Here is a 15,267-nt window from a genome sequence, read left to right on the forward strand (position 1 = left end):
GAATAAATAGTATCTGTGGTACTCTGTGACTGGCATATGTCATGGGACACAATATCTCTGGGGTTCAACCTGTTGCCACAGGACTGACTACCTCACTTCTCTATACACTGGAGTGAACTACACTCCAGTTCATGGACATACCACATTTTATTTATCTATTCACTAGTAGACAGGCATTTTGGTAGTCACCACAAGGCCACTGCGATAATGCTGGCATCGACAATTGTGTGGGTCGGTGAGAGGTGGTTGTGATTTACTGAGGAGAGAAGCCAGATTAGGAGCTGAGCATTGGGAGTCCATCTGGACACCTGTCAACATTACCACAGAGATACAAGGCAAGACACAACCTGGAAAAAAATTAGAGCATGAAGAAAAACGGAACCAGAGGAACGTGCTTTTAGAATAGGCAGAAAAATAGGGGAGGGTCGATGCCTATCCATGGGACAGAAAATGTGGATTTGAGCATATATATATATTATATATATATATTTTTTTTTTTTGCAGTTTTTTTTTTCTTTTATTTTTTTTTCAGCCGGGGCTAGGTTTGAACCTACCACCTCTGGCATATGGGGCCAGCGCCCCACTCCTTTGAGCCACAAGCGCTGCCCTTGAGCTAATATTTTTTAGATCTTAAACCTTTGCTAAACTCAAGCTGGTTTATAAATCAAATTTACCTTTATGAATATGCCAATCCTAAGTATACGTAGGCACTAGCCTAAAGTGAATTATGTCTTAAATATCAATAAATTTACATATATATAAATTTGTATTACTTTATATCTATACTATATATATATTTTATATATATACTTATATATAAAGTATAGCATATAGTATAGATATATAAGTATACGTATAAAAGTATAATATATATAACTTATCTAAGTATATATAAGTATATTACATATACTTATCTAAGTATATATAAGTATATTATATATACTTATCTAAGTATATATAAGTATATTATATATACTTACCTATAAATTTATATTTATATAAACTATATAAATCAGTTTTATATAAGCCACATATATTATATATGATATAAATGCATTTAAATTTGTATTATATATGGTATAAATACATGCATGTATATTTATATCATATATATATTTATATTCATATAAACCATAAATATGCATATGTAAACATATTTTATTGCTTTAAAAATACAAAGTGTATCTCTGGAAAACTTTTGAGGTTTTAAATAAGCATGATATTTAAAATAAAGAATGCTAATATATATTTGATGAAATTTTAACTAATAGACAAATTTTTTGTACCATAATAAAATGATCAAGACATTAAATGCATCTGTTTTGGAACACAAATGTTTCAAATTTTTTCATACTGAAAGAAACTCTTTTATAAACAACTATTAGATCAATTATAGCTTCCTTTATTTAAAAATAGCTTTAAAATTAAAATAAGCAATGTTAATTATTTTCTACAAAATGTCAAATATCTTTTGTTCATTACGAAAATTCAAATTGCTACAACATTCTCACACTATCACATTTAGAGCATCCTTAATTAAAAAATACTATCTTTGAACCACTGCACTTAGAAACAATGACCTTTGGTCAGATAACATAAAAGATACAAAATAACTTAGAAAGCAATAAAATGTTTTCAACCATTTCTAATCCTTAGACTACGTTTTCTTTTCCTTTCTTTTCTTTTCTTTCTTTCTCTCTCTTTTTTTTTTTTTTTGAGACATAGTCTTTGTCGCCCTGGGTAGAGTGCCATGGCATCACAGCTCACAGCAACCTCAAACTCTTGGGCCCAAGTGATTCTCTTGCCTCACCCCCCTGAGTAGCTGGGGATACAGGTACCTGCCACAATTCCTGGCTGTCTTTAGGGTGTCTCTCCTCTTTAGGCTGGTCTTTAACTCCTGAGCTCAGGTGATCCACCTACCTCTGCCTCCCAAAGTGCTGGGATTACAGGTATGAGCCACTGAGCCCAGATATATTTTATTTCTAATCACTAAAATCATTTTTAAAAATCTATTAAAACTAAATAATTCTATGTAACAATGTCATTGCTACCTCTGTACTATACATACAAATATGTCATATACACATTTTGAATGTATTTAATCTTGAACAGATTATTATGCAAAAGGAGAGTTTTTTTATTTTGAAATAAAATACTACACTTGGTATAAAAGTATCATGGTCAATATAATTGAATCACAACCTAAATACAGACTGTGAATATTTTAGCTATTTCTTTTTCCCCTTATGTGTATCTTTCTAGTCTACAGCAGATAATTTTCGAGAGTTCCAGGATACCTCTTGTGCCTCTTAAAGAAAAGGAAACAGAACTTAAAACTATTGAAGTGAGAAAGAAATAATCAGAACAAATTTAATGCATGAAAAAAAAATACTGAGAAAACTGTACATAAGATTCTACACAGGGGCGGCTCCTGTGGCTCAAAGGAGTGGGGCGCCAGTCCCATATGCCAGAGGTGGTGGGTTCAAACCCATCCCTGGCCAAAAACTTAAAAAAAAAAAGATTCTACACAAATGATGACAAAGGAGTGGCACCATTTATCAGCAGGAGAAATGTAATAGGAGAAAATGAACACAAAGTGTCAGACAGAATCTACAAGAACAACCACAGATTTTAATCATCTGTAGTTTTGAATAAAACTCACATTGTTGGCAGCTTTAAAATGACAAAACATCACAGGCTGTAAATACAGATGCTTAAGATTTTATTCTTGAAACCATAACAATAACAAAACCAAATTCCTCTTAGCAGAAGCCCGTGGATTAGAACCAATCTGTGCCTTGGAGGCCTGGTGTGAGTTCCTCATCTCCCTCATCTTTTCCACACAACATCTTGTATTTTGTTCTGCAGGACTGTTACCAACTTTTTCTCCAGCAACCAGTAAAATCTAGAAAGATTTCAGCTGCAGCACTTGAGTTTACTGGACCATGGTCCCTTCTTCATCCTCATCTCTCATCATCAATGCGACTGATGTAAACTAGCCCTGCAGATCTGGCAGGTAAGTTTTTGTTCTGTTTTGTTTCAGAAATACAGTCTGTATTTCAAACAATTACTATACGAGTTAACCTTTGAGCTTTGTTGCATTTGTGATGTAGTATTTCTCTCGCTCTTTTGCCAGAATACTTGTTTTTCAGTGCAGAATTCCCCTGTTGCTGTCAGACTAGGACAAATTAGGAAGGATCAGGCCTGATTCAGCCACTAATGGTGGGAATGCCTGCGCCAGCAAGGACAGGTGAGAACAGAAAACAAATTTGAAGGAAGACAGGTATGCCAGGAAGAGAGCTAATGCAGCAGGAGAAATCCCCAAGGGCAGCAGAAAAGCAAGGCCACGCAACGCTGACACTAGGTCAAGGAAACTAACGGTTAATAATTTAAAGTTGGGAGCAGAAGACTTGGCATGAGCCTTCATAATTAGTATAGGCAGCCTTAAGAAAAGGAAAGGCAAAAAGTGACATCACTAAAATAGGCGCTATTGTTAGTAACGAGAGCTGAAATAAACCTCACCAAGGTGGGCTGAAACTCCTCATCTGTGCAAACCCATTTCCAGATTTTAGCAGTATTTCTCTGTAAGAATCCTGGATTTTAAGAAATTAAATCTTAACAATTCTAGACGAAATCACTCTTAAATTGTGTTGTATGCTTTGCGCTGTCAAGGAAGTTCAACAAATTTCAGAGAAAGAATTTCTTAGATAGTTGACAAATGTAATAGAAGCTTAACTTGAAGAATATTCACTAAGATGTTTGAAAGACTAGTGTAGGGCAAACTGCTAATCTCTCATGTTAGGATCATCTATAAAATAACTAGATCATCTCCAAAATCATATCCTCTTCTAAAAGTGGATTACTGCATTTCAGCAGGAGGTTTTGGTTAAACTCTGACCTCAACAGACTCAACATTTTTATTACAAAAGAGTTATATAAATAGGGATTAGAATACACTGCTATGTGGGAAAGTGTATGTATGCGTATAATGTAAACAGACCAACACACAGATGGGGGGGAATGATGGTAGAAGGGAAGTAACCAGGTACGTGTATTGTAAACACACACACAGATGAGAGGGGATGATAGTAGAGGGGAGGGAACCAGGATGAATGAAGGTTTTGAAAAATACATAGGAGCCTTCAAGTGCACAAAATAAAAGGAAGTTTCGGTATTAGGAGACAGAATGAATCCAACAAAGAAACAAAAAAATGTCCTATTCATGGAATGGCAAATTGCTCAGGACCAGTGAAATACAAAATGCTGCTTTCCCTGTGAGTGTGGTGATGATTCACAGAGCAGGCAGACCAAAGCTTCTCACCGCTGAAGTTTAATCTTACAGGTCACATGCGTCATCGTACAATGTGAAGTGGGAGAGTGGCGTGATTTATTGTGGAAAGATCACACGTAAGAATTTGGAGACAATTTGAAGAATAAGCAGTTAAGACAGGAAAACTAAACAATCTTTTGGGAAATAAAGAGTAAGAATCTGATCTAAGGGAACTGAGTATTAAGATGGAGAGAAAGGGATACATTTTAAACAAAAAGAGCACATATTCCATATTATCTAATTATTGATTGGGTATGAGGAAGAAAATTATCAGAAAAGAAATGGTTACATGTATTGGTAGTGACACCGAACAAGAAATAAGATATATTGGTGGCAATGAAAAATAAAACACAGCAAGTTTACCTGTGCACATGTTTATGAAATCCCTTTTAAGATATGGACTCTGTCCTTGGAATTTGGATGAGATGTCACCCAACTGTCATGCAGGCAACTGTCACATATCAAGTATTTTCTATGTGCAAACACAGATCTTTGTTTACATGAAAAATATCCTTAGAACAATTTTCTAAAATATGTGTTATCATCTTAGCTCTAGAGGCCAGGAAATCATAGCTCAAATACAATGTTCATCCTAAGACGTGTAACTAGTTACTAGTAGAAACAAGACAGAAACCGTGGCCCTTGCAACTATGAAGCCCAAATGCTTCGCCTCTAAAGAATCCCATCTCCTGAGCTCCCAGCGAGGTTGACAGCAGCTGCAACACTGCCCTTTATATTCTCTGTAGCACAGAATGAATAGATAAAAAGTATTTTCTGAAATAATATTGGTATAAGACAAGCTGAAAAGACAATACTGTCTCAGTCTGGTTTTTACTCTGACAGTTCATTCTTATGGTCACATGTGCCTCTCATCTCACAGACGGGCTCTGTAGACAATCACTTAGAACCAAACACTGCACTCTGACAATTCTCCAACCAAGAAAATCCTTCACAAAGCCTATAACCCATCTATTTATAATATTTTTTATATTTCACATTAAAGCACAACTATTTTAGTGCAAGACACAGACTTGGGGAAACTCTTTATTCCATCTGGTCATTAATTTTTAGTTATTTATTAATACTTATTCTACACTCTATTTTCTTTTTTTGTGTGTGTGTGTGTGTGGCCCAGGGCTGGGTTTGAACCCGCCGCCTCCGACATATGGGACTGGCGCCCTACTCTTTTAAGCCACAGGCACAGCCCCCCTACACTCTGTTTTATTATTATTATTTTTGTCCATCACTGACTCCACCACAGTTTATCATGGTGACAGTGAGAACCACCAGGCACTACCAAAGACAGGTTTGTATTTCTTCAGCTTTGCTCTGCAGCCTACTTGGGGGATTTGGGGATTTAGTCTTTAAGAGAATACTTCAGTTTTCAGTTCTGGTGTAGTCTCCAAATGAACAAACTTTATTCAAAATTATCTACATGGCTATGTTATAATCAGTTACTTCCACACTATTTCAGTGGCTGACATTGTATTTGTATGTATGGCAAAAAGGACATCCAACTCCACCCATGTGAGCTGTAAGGACATAATTTAATGTGTAGGACAAGGAGAAAACTACAGTGGTGGTGTCGGTGCATAAATGATGCCATGGGAACACCAAGGAAGGTTTCAGGTAAATTTCTATAGAGAATGTAAAGGGCCTTGTGTTGGTGTAGGCTTAGAAATACTATACCATTATATTAGCAAATTTACACAGTCATTTCAAGATACAGTTTAGTTTCAGCAATTTTACACTGTCACGTAAATATATTAGGTGTCCTCTTATTTTTTTTATTGTTTCAGGTTAATTAAGGGTACAAAGAATTAGGTTACAATGTTGCATTTGTTAGGTAGTGTCCCTCTTATAATTGTGTCCTGCCCACAAGAAGTGTACCACACAACTGAACATGGCATCCATTAAGTGGGAACTCACCCATCCTCCTCCTTCCCTCTCCCTGCTCCCTCGTTCCACCCCCCCCACCTTGATTTGATTTGAGTTGTTCTCCTACGTGGGGATGTATGTTATTGTCTACTGGCTTGATATTAGAATTGAGTACATTGGATTCTTGCTTCTCCATTCTTGTGATACTTTACTGAGAAGAAAGTGACTCAACCCTATCTAGGATATTACAAGAGATAAAAAGTCTACATCTTTTTATGGCTGAATAGTATAGTATTCCATGGTTTGTTAATCCATAGTATACCAGTGTCTTAATCCATTCCTGAATTTATGTGCATTTAGGTTGCTTGCACGTCTTGGTGACTGTAAATTGGGCTGCAACAATCTAGTACAAATGTCCTTCGGATAAAATGATCTTTTTCTTCTGGGTAGATGCCTCGTAGTAGGATTGTGAGATCAAATGGAAGGTCTAATTTGAGTTCTTTGAGGATTCCCCATACTTCCTTCCAAAAAGGTTGTATTAGTTTGCAGTTCCACCAATGGTGTACTCTGTTTCCAATATGATTCTTTTCATACTCACTTTTCTAGAGAGGTGCTTTGTTTCCTTCTACCAAAGGCTACACAGCACTGCTTTTCTCATACACACTTAGTCACTCAGAGCTCAACTCGGCCATGTCCCTCCCACTTTGCTCCCTACCTAGGGAGTTGCTGAGTACATGTTACTGCCATTCCTTTCTACAGAGATTCCTGTCTAGGAAAATGTACTTAAGGGAAATTTTTGCTGTAGTTATCACTAGAATTCATAAGCATGTTTTCTGTCACCAAAGTCCATTTCCAGTAGTGTGTATGTACCTGCATCTACTTTGTGGCATGGCTTTCCAATTCTCAGTGATTCGTGGATTTAATAGAGACCAAGGAGACATCAATACCCTGGCTTTGGGCTCTGTGAATGTGTGACCACCATAGTCCACATGCAATCACGCCTAGGTGTGTGTGCAGAATTGGTTCCCAGATCTCCAAGGATTCCAAAATCTGCAGATGCTCAAAAGCCTCATAGATGGCATGATGTTTTCATGTGACCTGCACATGCCCTGCTGTATACTTTAATCATCTCTAGAGCATTAATCACACCTAATGAACTGTAAATGCTATGTTAATGGTTGTATGCTCTATTGCTTTTTATTCATACTATTATTTATTTTTGTACTATTATTTTTTCCCAAATATTTTTAATCATGTCTGGTTGAATCTCCCAGATGCCAAGCTTGTCTGTATTGTGCTCTGAGTATGGTCTCATTTAAGCAACTGGTCAGTCCTTACCAGAATCCCTGTGAAAGTTACAAGGTCTGGATGCCAAGAGGTTAGTTACATGGTTTATAAAATAAGGACATTTTTATACAGAAACCTAAAAAGTCCTTTATTATAACTTTAGGTAATCTTTTTCTTCTTCCATGGTGAGAGAAGTATTGGCCAGGTTTATAAAGTTAAAATTTAAAAAGTTTCAATGTGTGAGGAGCATACCTGTGTGAAAGGGAACCCCTGAGTGCTGACTGAGGATGCTTCCGCCAGAGGCTGCGCTGCCTTGTGGGTGAGGGACGGGTCATGCACAGTGATGATATTTGCACTGGCCAAGGTCTGAGGACTGAAGCACTGGGATGTCTAAATACCAGGGCAAGTGACCTGCCTGACAACATTATTTTGTTTTATGAAGAGTTATGAAAGAAAGCTAATGTTTTTGAACTCTCCTGTTGAAAGTTTAAAAAGTTGAAAAAAAAAATTACACTGTTAATAAAATATACATGAGGTTAACAGAAATGGAAAGGCTGAAAGGACATTTAGTGAAGATAAATTTTAAAAATATAAATGTATTTGCTTTTGAGCACGAGAAGTGGTAGCAGTCTATTAGAATTATAATACAAAATTGTTTTATATCTAAAAATGACATCTTTTATTCAAATTTGAAAGTTTAAATATCAACATTTTAAAGCACTTTTATAAATGTAGTAGATCATAGACAATTTTAGAAAGATTGATATTGTAATGTTTTCTGCTTAATTCTTGGAGCATTCTAATCTTATTTTAATACAAATGTTATACTTCCATAATACTTAATTTCCAAATATGGGATGATTAAGTCATATTAGAATACTTACTGTTCCTCTTAGCAATATCTCAAAATATATTTTGGAAGGTAATGTGAACATGAAGCCATGAAAAATGTAGCATAAACAGGTATGATAAGAGTATTTAAATATACAAACCTTACATATTAAGAGACTGTATAATGATACTATACTATCTTAACATCTTAACACTTTTGTTTCTCCCTTAAAAAGAATTATTTATTCAGATAAAGTGCTAAATTTGTCTTTTTAACCAAGTAAATTGTGCTTATGTGCTAACTATTCTTGTAAAACTTCTTTTGTTACCTTTTCCTTTATAAATATACTTCACATTATAGCCACCTGAGATTATTAAATATTAATACATAGCCACGAATAACAACAAAAGACTTTAAGAAAGGAAAAACCCTAAAAGATAAGCTAGGCTTTGGCAATTAATAATGTACCCTTCATGTGATTCACAGAATGAGAGCTGGATCTGAGAATAATGCTTAAAGCCTGGGTTCCTGAAGAACTCCTTTGCTAACTTACCAGAAAAGCCCAACAACTAGCCAAGCGAAAAAGAACCCTGTGTATCCAAACACTGGAATCAAGAAAACAATTACCATGAAAGGATATAAAATCCCAAATCTTTTTCCACATTTTGTTGAGACAGGAAATTTGTATTACTTACACTGTGTAGAAGTTTAAAATGGACAATGATTTTTTAAAAGCCTAAGGCTAAGACAGAAAGAAACACAAAAATCTGCTATAACACACTTTTTCTCATTTTTTTTTTTTTTTTTGTGGTTTTTGGCTGGGGCTGGCTTTGAACCCGCCACCTCTGGCATATGGGACCGGCGCCCTACTCCTTAAGCCACAGGCGCCGCCAAACATACTTTTTCTCAAGCCAACGCATATAGACTCTTGAAAAAAACACAAATAATAACAAGAAAATACAAACCAAACAAACAGACTGAAGATGATCACACACGTGAAATTCCAGCACAAGTAAATAAGCATGAGGGGGGTCAGCAAATATACTTAACTCAAAAATTAGCATCTCTAGAAATGAAAATATTGTTTTAAAAATCATAGAGGCAAAAATATTAAGTATGTTGAAATTAATTGAAAGTACAAAAGTTTATTAAAGATATAAAATAAATATGAAAAGATAAAAATAATGTGGAAATATATAAAAGATTAAAATAGAACTAGACTTTTTTTTATTTGAAATTAAAAATGTTATCAGTATATTAAAAAATAAACATTAGTCCTCGGAGGGGATAACAATGAGTTGTGGGTACTATTATTAAGAATAAACTCACCCTAAAACACAAGAAATGATAAAGGCAGGGACTAAGTTGAAATCAAGGAAAGAGAAAAGCAGAGGGCTGCCAGGCAGCCTCTGCACACTGGGGCAGGCTTTGCAGTCAGCAGTACTGATGGCAGAAGAACGCGGATGGTATCATCACTGGGGTGAGGGAAGTAATTATCCAGTAAGTTTTCCAGAGACAGCTAAATTATCTTGTAAGAGTCACTGGGAAATAAAGGTTTACAGGAAAAAAATGAACAAAGATGGCACGATTTGTACATGTTGACTGAACTACAAAAGATAACAATTATGAGGAAAAACAGGTTAAATGGTGGTCATTTACAATTCACTGTGTCAGGAAAGAACCACCACGATGACTCATGTGCAGTGAAGGGAGGCAAAATGAGGCAAAAATTCATGGCAAATAGTAAAGAAGTTCAATGTCAAAGACTTGGGGCTAATGTGTCCTGAAGTCCTCCCTTCCTTTAGGAGGGAAACACAGCTACTTTTTCCAGCAAAGCCAGCTGTGCCTGGAAACATTTAAACGAAATCACTCAAGGGAGAAAAAGATTTCCTAACATTCAAACTATGATAGCAAGTAGGCAAAGTGTACTCAATAAACAGAATCAATCCATTAAGAGGCAGAAAACAGGAATGAAAAGCCAAAAAAATAAATAAATAAATAAGGAACAATGTCGAAATTCAAAACAGAAAAAATGACAGGTAATCTTAGATGGGGTTGATAAATCCACCTAAGTAGAAAGAGTTCAAAAGAAATTAGGGGAAAAACTTGCCAAGCCCAAGCTAATGGAAAGGAAAGTAATAATAGTAATATCAACGCCACACAAAAGCTACAGGCGGTAGAGGGCCGGGCTGAGAGTTTACCTGTGGATTCGGGTCGCCACCTCAAGAATGCCTATGTACGCAGCTTCTGGGGACACCACCTCAAGAGTGCCCATGTACACAGCGTCCAGAGATGCCACCTCAAGCAGGGCCACAGACGCCGCTTCCGGGGAGGCCACCTCAAGAATGCCTATGTACGCAGCCTCCGGGGACACCACCTCAAGACTGCCCATGTACACAGCGTCCAGAGATGCCACCTCAAGCAGGGCCACAGACGCCGCTTCCGGGGACATCACCTCAAGAATGCCTATGTACGCAGCCTCCGGGGATGCCACCTCAAGCACCGCAAGTACGCCGCCTCTGAAGACATCACCTCAAGCCTGCCCACGTACGCGGCCTCGGGGGACGTCACGTCAAGCACGGCATGTACGCCGCCTCTGAAGACGTCACCTCAAGCGTGCCCACGTACGCCGCCTCCGGGGGCGCCACCTCGAGCGTGCCCAACGTACGCCGCCTCCGGGGAGGTCACGTCAAGAATGCCTATGTACGCAGCCTCCGGGGACGGCACCTCAAGCACCGCATGTATGCCGCCTCTGAAGATGTCACCTCAAGCGTGCACACATACGCCGCCTCCGGGGAGGTCACCTCAAGCACCGCTGTGTATGCTGCCTCCGGAAATTTCTGTTCTGTTCTACAGTCATCATTGTTCCTATTCCAAAATATTCCTCCAACTCTGCTTTATAGTAAGTTACTTTCCTCATCCAAACTTCAAATCTTTGTTATTTTAGCAATAAGTAAATGGTTATAATAATTGTAAAAATTACAGATGTTGGCGATGACCATTACCACAAGGAAAGGTACTCTTGAGGGTCAGTGATGCTAAAACATAGCTTAAAAATTCTGTCTTTTCCTCAAGGATTTGCATCTCTCTTAATATGGACAGTACTGAGGATATTGAGTCTTTAGCTTAAAAGGAGATGAATAAGTTAATTGGCAATATCAGCATCTACTTGTGAGCAAATATAGCTTTCTAATAAAGAAATACATGAATAAAACTTTGGAGCTTCGACTGAATTCAGTCTCTTTTGACACCATCAATCTTACAAATACTAATGATAGTTCCCCCTACATTAAGCAGCCAGAAAGTTCAGAATCTAATGTGAGGCATACTTAAAACAATTATAAAATACTTCATGATATACATTTTGTGTAATGATACTCTCATTGTTTTTTGTGTGTGTTTTATTAGTTTTTTCCCCATCATTCCCTCATTTTAATCTTGGTTGATGTGTATTTTAAATAAAAGTCTTTCTATGCTCTCCATTCATTGTTTCAAATCTAGTTGATTTCACAGTTAATGGAGCGTCATTCAAGGCTCGGATGAATACCTAAGCAAGTGTAAAAAAAATTAGGCAATTTCTATTCAAATTAATTTGACCAAAAGTTATTTTGGGCTGTCATTTAGTAATGAAAGATGAAACTCTAAGAGAAAAATGTATGTAATCAAGACTATCAGTGAATAGAGGGGTCTGTTATACAATTTATTTAGAGCGAAGGAAGTTGCCAAGTGTTAAAAGCTATGAGTATTATACATACAAATGTGTAACTTTTCCTCAGATGAGCTAAAATTATATGGATTTATACACACATATATACATATGTGTGTGTGTATATATACACATATATATCTAAATATCTGTATCTATATCTATATTTCATTTTTTTCAATTTGCCTTTACTTCCTGGAAATTATAATATTTTATGGTCAAAAGTTTGTATTGTGGGCTAGGTATGGTGGCTCATACCTGTAATCCCAGGACTCTGGGAGGCTGAGGTGGGTAGATTGCTTGAGCTCAGGAATTTGAGACCATGCTAAACAAGAGTAAGACCCCGATTCTACTAAAAATAGAAAAGTAGCCAGGTGTGGTGGTGGGCACCTGAAGTCCCAGCTACTCAGGAGGCTGAGGCAGGAGGATTGCCTGAACCCAGGAGTCTAAGGTTGCTGTGCACTATGATGACACCACAGCACTCTACTCAAGGTGACAAGTGAGACATTATCCCAAAAAGAAAAAAAAAATTGTCTTGTGACATGCATGTCTGCCACTATTTCAGGAAACATAAGCAGAAATGCCGTTCTCTGAAATTTCAATTGGCAACATAAGGTACATTTAGGTGATAACAAAGCTCTTTAGCATCTGGGAAAAATCAAGAAAAACAAAGAATCAGTTGGACATTTTTTCTGATTTAAGAACAAGTGAACTGTGAAATGGAGAGCTGTATTGCAATTCTAGAAAAATCTGGGGAAAGTCATATCACAAAATAGTGAAATCAAAATATATATCCATCATTCATTTGCTAAAAATGTTCCTTTACGTAATCATGTTCTCAGGTAAAACCAAAGTGACAAGCAACCACAACATGGTTTTTTAAATTTCCTTAATAGTTCAACAAGGAAATATTTAAATGTGTTTTTGTCGTTCTCTCAACAGTTCATGTCACTGTAATGCCATGCCGTAAAGCTTCAGGAAAAAGTGGTTTTCTAGGGAATTTTTTAAACTTGCCATATGTTATAATGAAAGGCTTTGCAAGTGAGCAAATGTCTGATGGTTAATTAGTCTTCTGACAGCCCATTCTGTGGTGCTAAATGTGATTACATGCCTCCAGCCTTTGGAGTGACTTTCTTAGCTTCAAAACTCAAGATTGCTTTAGTTACATACAACCTATCTGCTCTACTCCTCATCTCCCCATTGTCAACATTAAACGTGCAGGTCCACCTATCCGCAGATTCACGTTCAATCGCTAATTAACTTATTTTGTAATAAAAAGCTGTCAAAATACCAAAGCTTTTTATTTCAATAATATCCTACTTTAATGTTTATTAAATGCAATTGGCCACTACTAACTAAATTGATAAAGTTAATGGAAAATCTGGATTTTATTCTGTTGTTCTACTCTAGTTAAAAGATTGGTAAATGCCATTGTCAATGCCATTGTCAATCAGTTCCCTATCCCTTTTTTTCCTTTTCAATACATCAGATGGTCTTCTGAATTTCTTTTTGTGGTAAATGCTACTCGGATTTTCTTTATAAAATGGAAAATTGATCACTATATTTGCAAAATCCCATTATTTTTTACTGGTTTCCCTCTTGTAATCTATTATTTGATAAATAAAGACAAAAATACTGAATCTCCATCCAAAGAATTTATCTGTGGTGTTTTCCTTCCAGTATTGAAACTGAAGATATTTTTGATTTGGTTTAACAGAGAAAGTTTGCCTCAAGTTGAATCACAAAATGCCCCTGTGGCAATTCTGGCTTTCAGTTAATAAGGTTTGCCGGTAGCTCTTCAGAGATCGTCTCTAACTATGCTATGCTTTAATGTTTTCATTTACAAATTGAAGACATTTGGTTATTAATTCTGAAATATACAGTAACATATTTTATTATTTCATGATTTAACTGACCTAGGAGGTAGTAGACACAAAAAAATAAGAAATATGTTTAAAAATTCATGCTGAGTTGAACAAATGTGTATGCCACTTTGCATGAATGTGCTTTCTAAGTGCCTAGTAATTATTCCCAGCCTCATAGAAAGCATTATATTGGCCATTATCATTTTTGTTTTTATTGAGAACTATGAAGTCCCTGTGACCTCTCTTGCAACGTGACTGGCAGCTCCCCTAACCACCTACTGGAAGATCTCTTGCCCCTGTTGAGAAACTCTCTGCCAGTGTCAGCCTCCACTAGGACAAGGAATTTCCTCTGACTCTGAATTCCTCACTTCCCTGAGTAAACTCTACTTCTTCTTTTTGTATTTGGTTTTGCCTATTTAAAAGTTAAACTAATAATTTCACATGAACTCTTTTAAAAACAACACTGAAAGCAGTCCTTCAAAGACAAAGCAAGGCTTCTAAACACACACGTGCTCCTGATAGCTGCTCCAAACCCTGGAACCACAGACAGCTCTCTCTCTCACACACACACACCCACCCACAGACAGCTCTCTCTCTCTCACACACACACACACACACACACACACACAACCAGACAGCTCTCTCATACACAAAGCAACCACAGACAGCTCTCTCACACACACGCAACCTCAGACAGCTCTCTCTCTCACACACATGCACACATGCAACCACAGACAGCTCTCTTTCACACACACGCACACATGCAACCACAGACAGCTCCTCAACACACACATGCGCAACCACAGACAGCTCTCTCTCACACACGCACACATGCAACCACAGACAGCTCTCTCTCACACACGTAACCACAGACAACGCTCTCACACACACACACCTGCAACCACAGCTCACACACACACCCTCAGGCACGTGGGCGGGGAGGAAGGGCAGCTGAGAGAAGTGTTCTTTATCTTGACTGAGGTGATGAAAATGTAGTATCTGCCTTCACCAAAATGTCTCAAACTATATTTAAAAGGAGGGAGGGAGGAGGGAAGGGGAGGGGGTGGGTCGATAGAAGGAGGGTTAATAGGGGACCACACCTATGGAGCACATTGCAAATACAAGTTGGATCTATCAGGTGTAGAACACAAATGTCTTAATGCTGTAATTGGGTAAATGCGGTGAAGGCCATGTTGATTAGTAGGATGTAAGCACTCCAATTTGTACAAATGATCAACACATCGAATCCCATAATGGCATAAATGTATTATTTATGATCTATGTCAGGGGTCCTCAAACTGCGGCCTGCAGGCCACATGAGGTGGTGTGATTGTATTTGTTCCCGTTTTGTTTTTTTACTTCAAAATAA

This window comes from Nycticebus coucang, chromosome 6, assembly GCF_027406575.1.
Source record: "Nycticebus coucang isolate mNycCou1 chromosome 6, mNycCou1.pri, whole genome shotgun sequence".
NCBI lineage: Eukaryota > Metazoa > Chordata > Mammalia > Primates > Lorisidae > Nycticebus > Nycticebus coucang.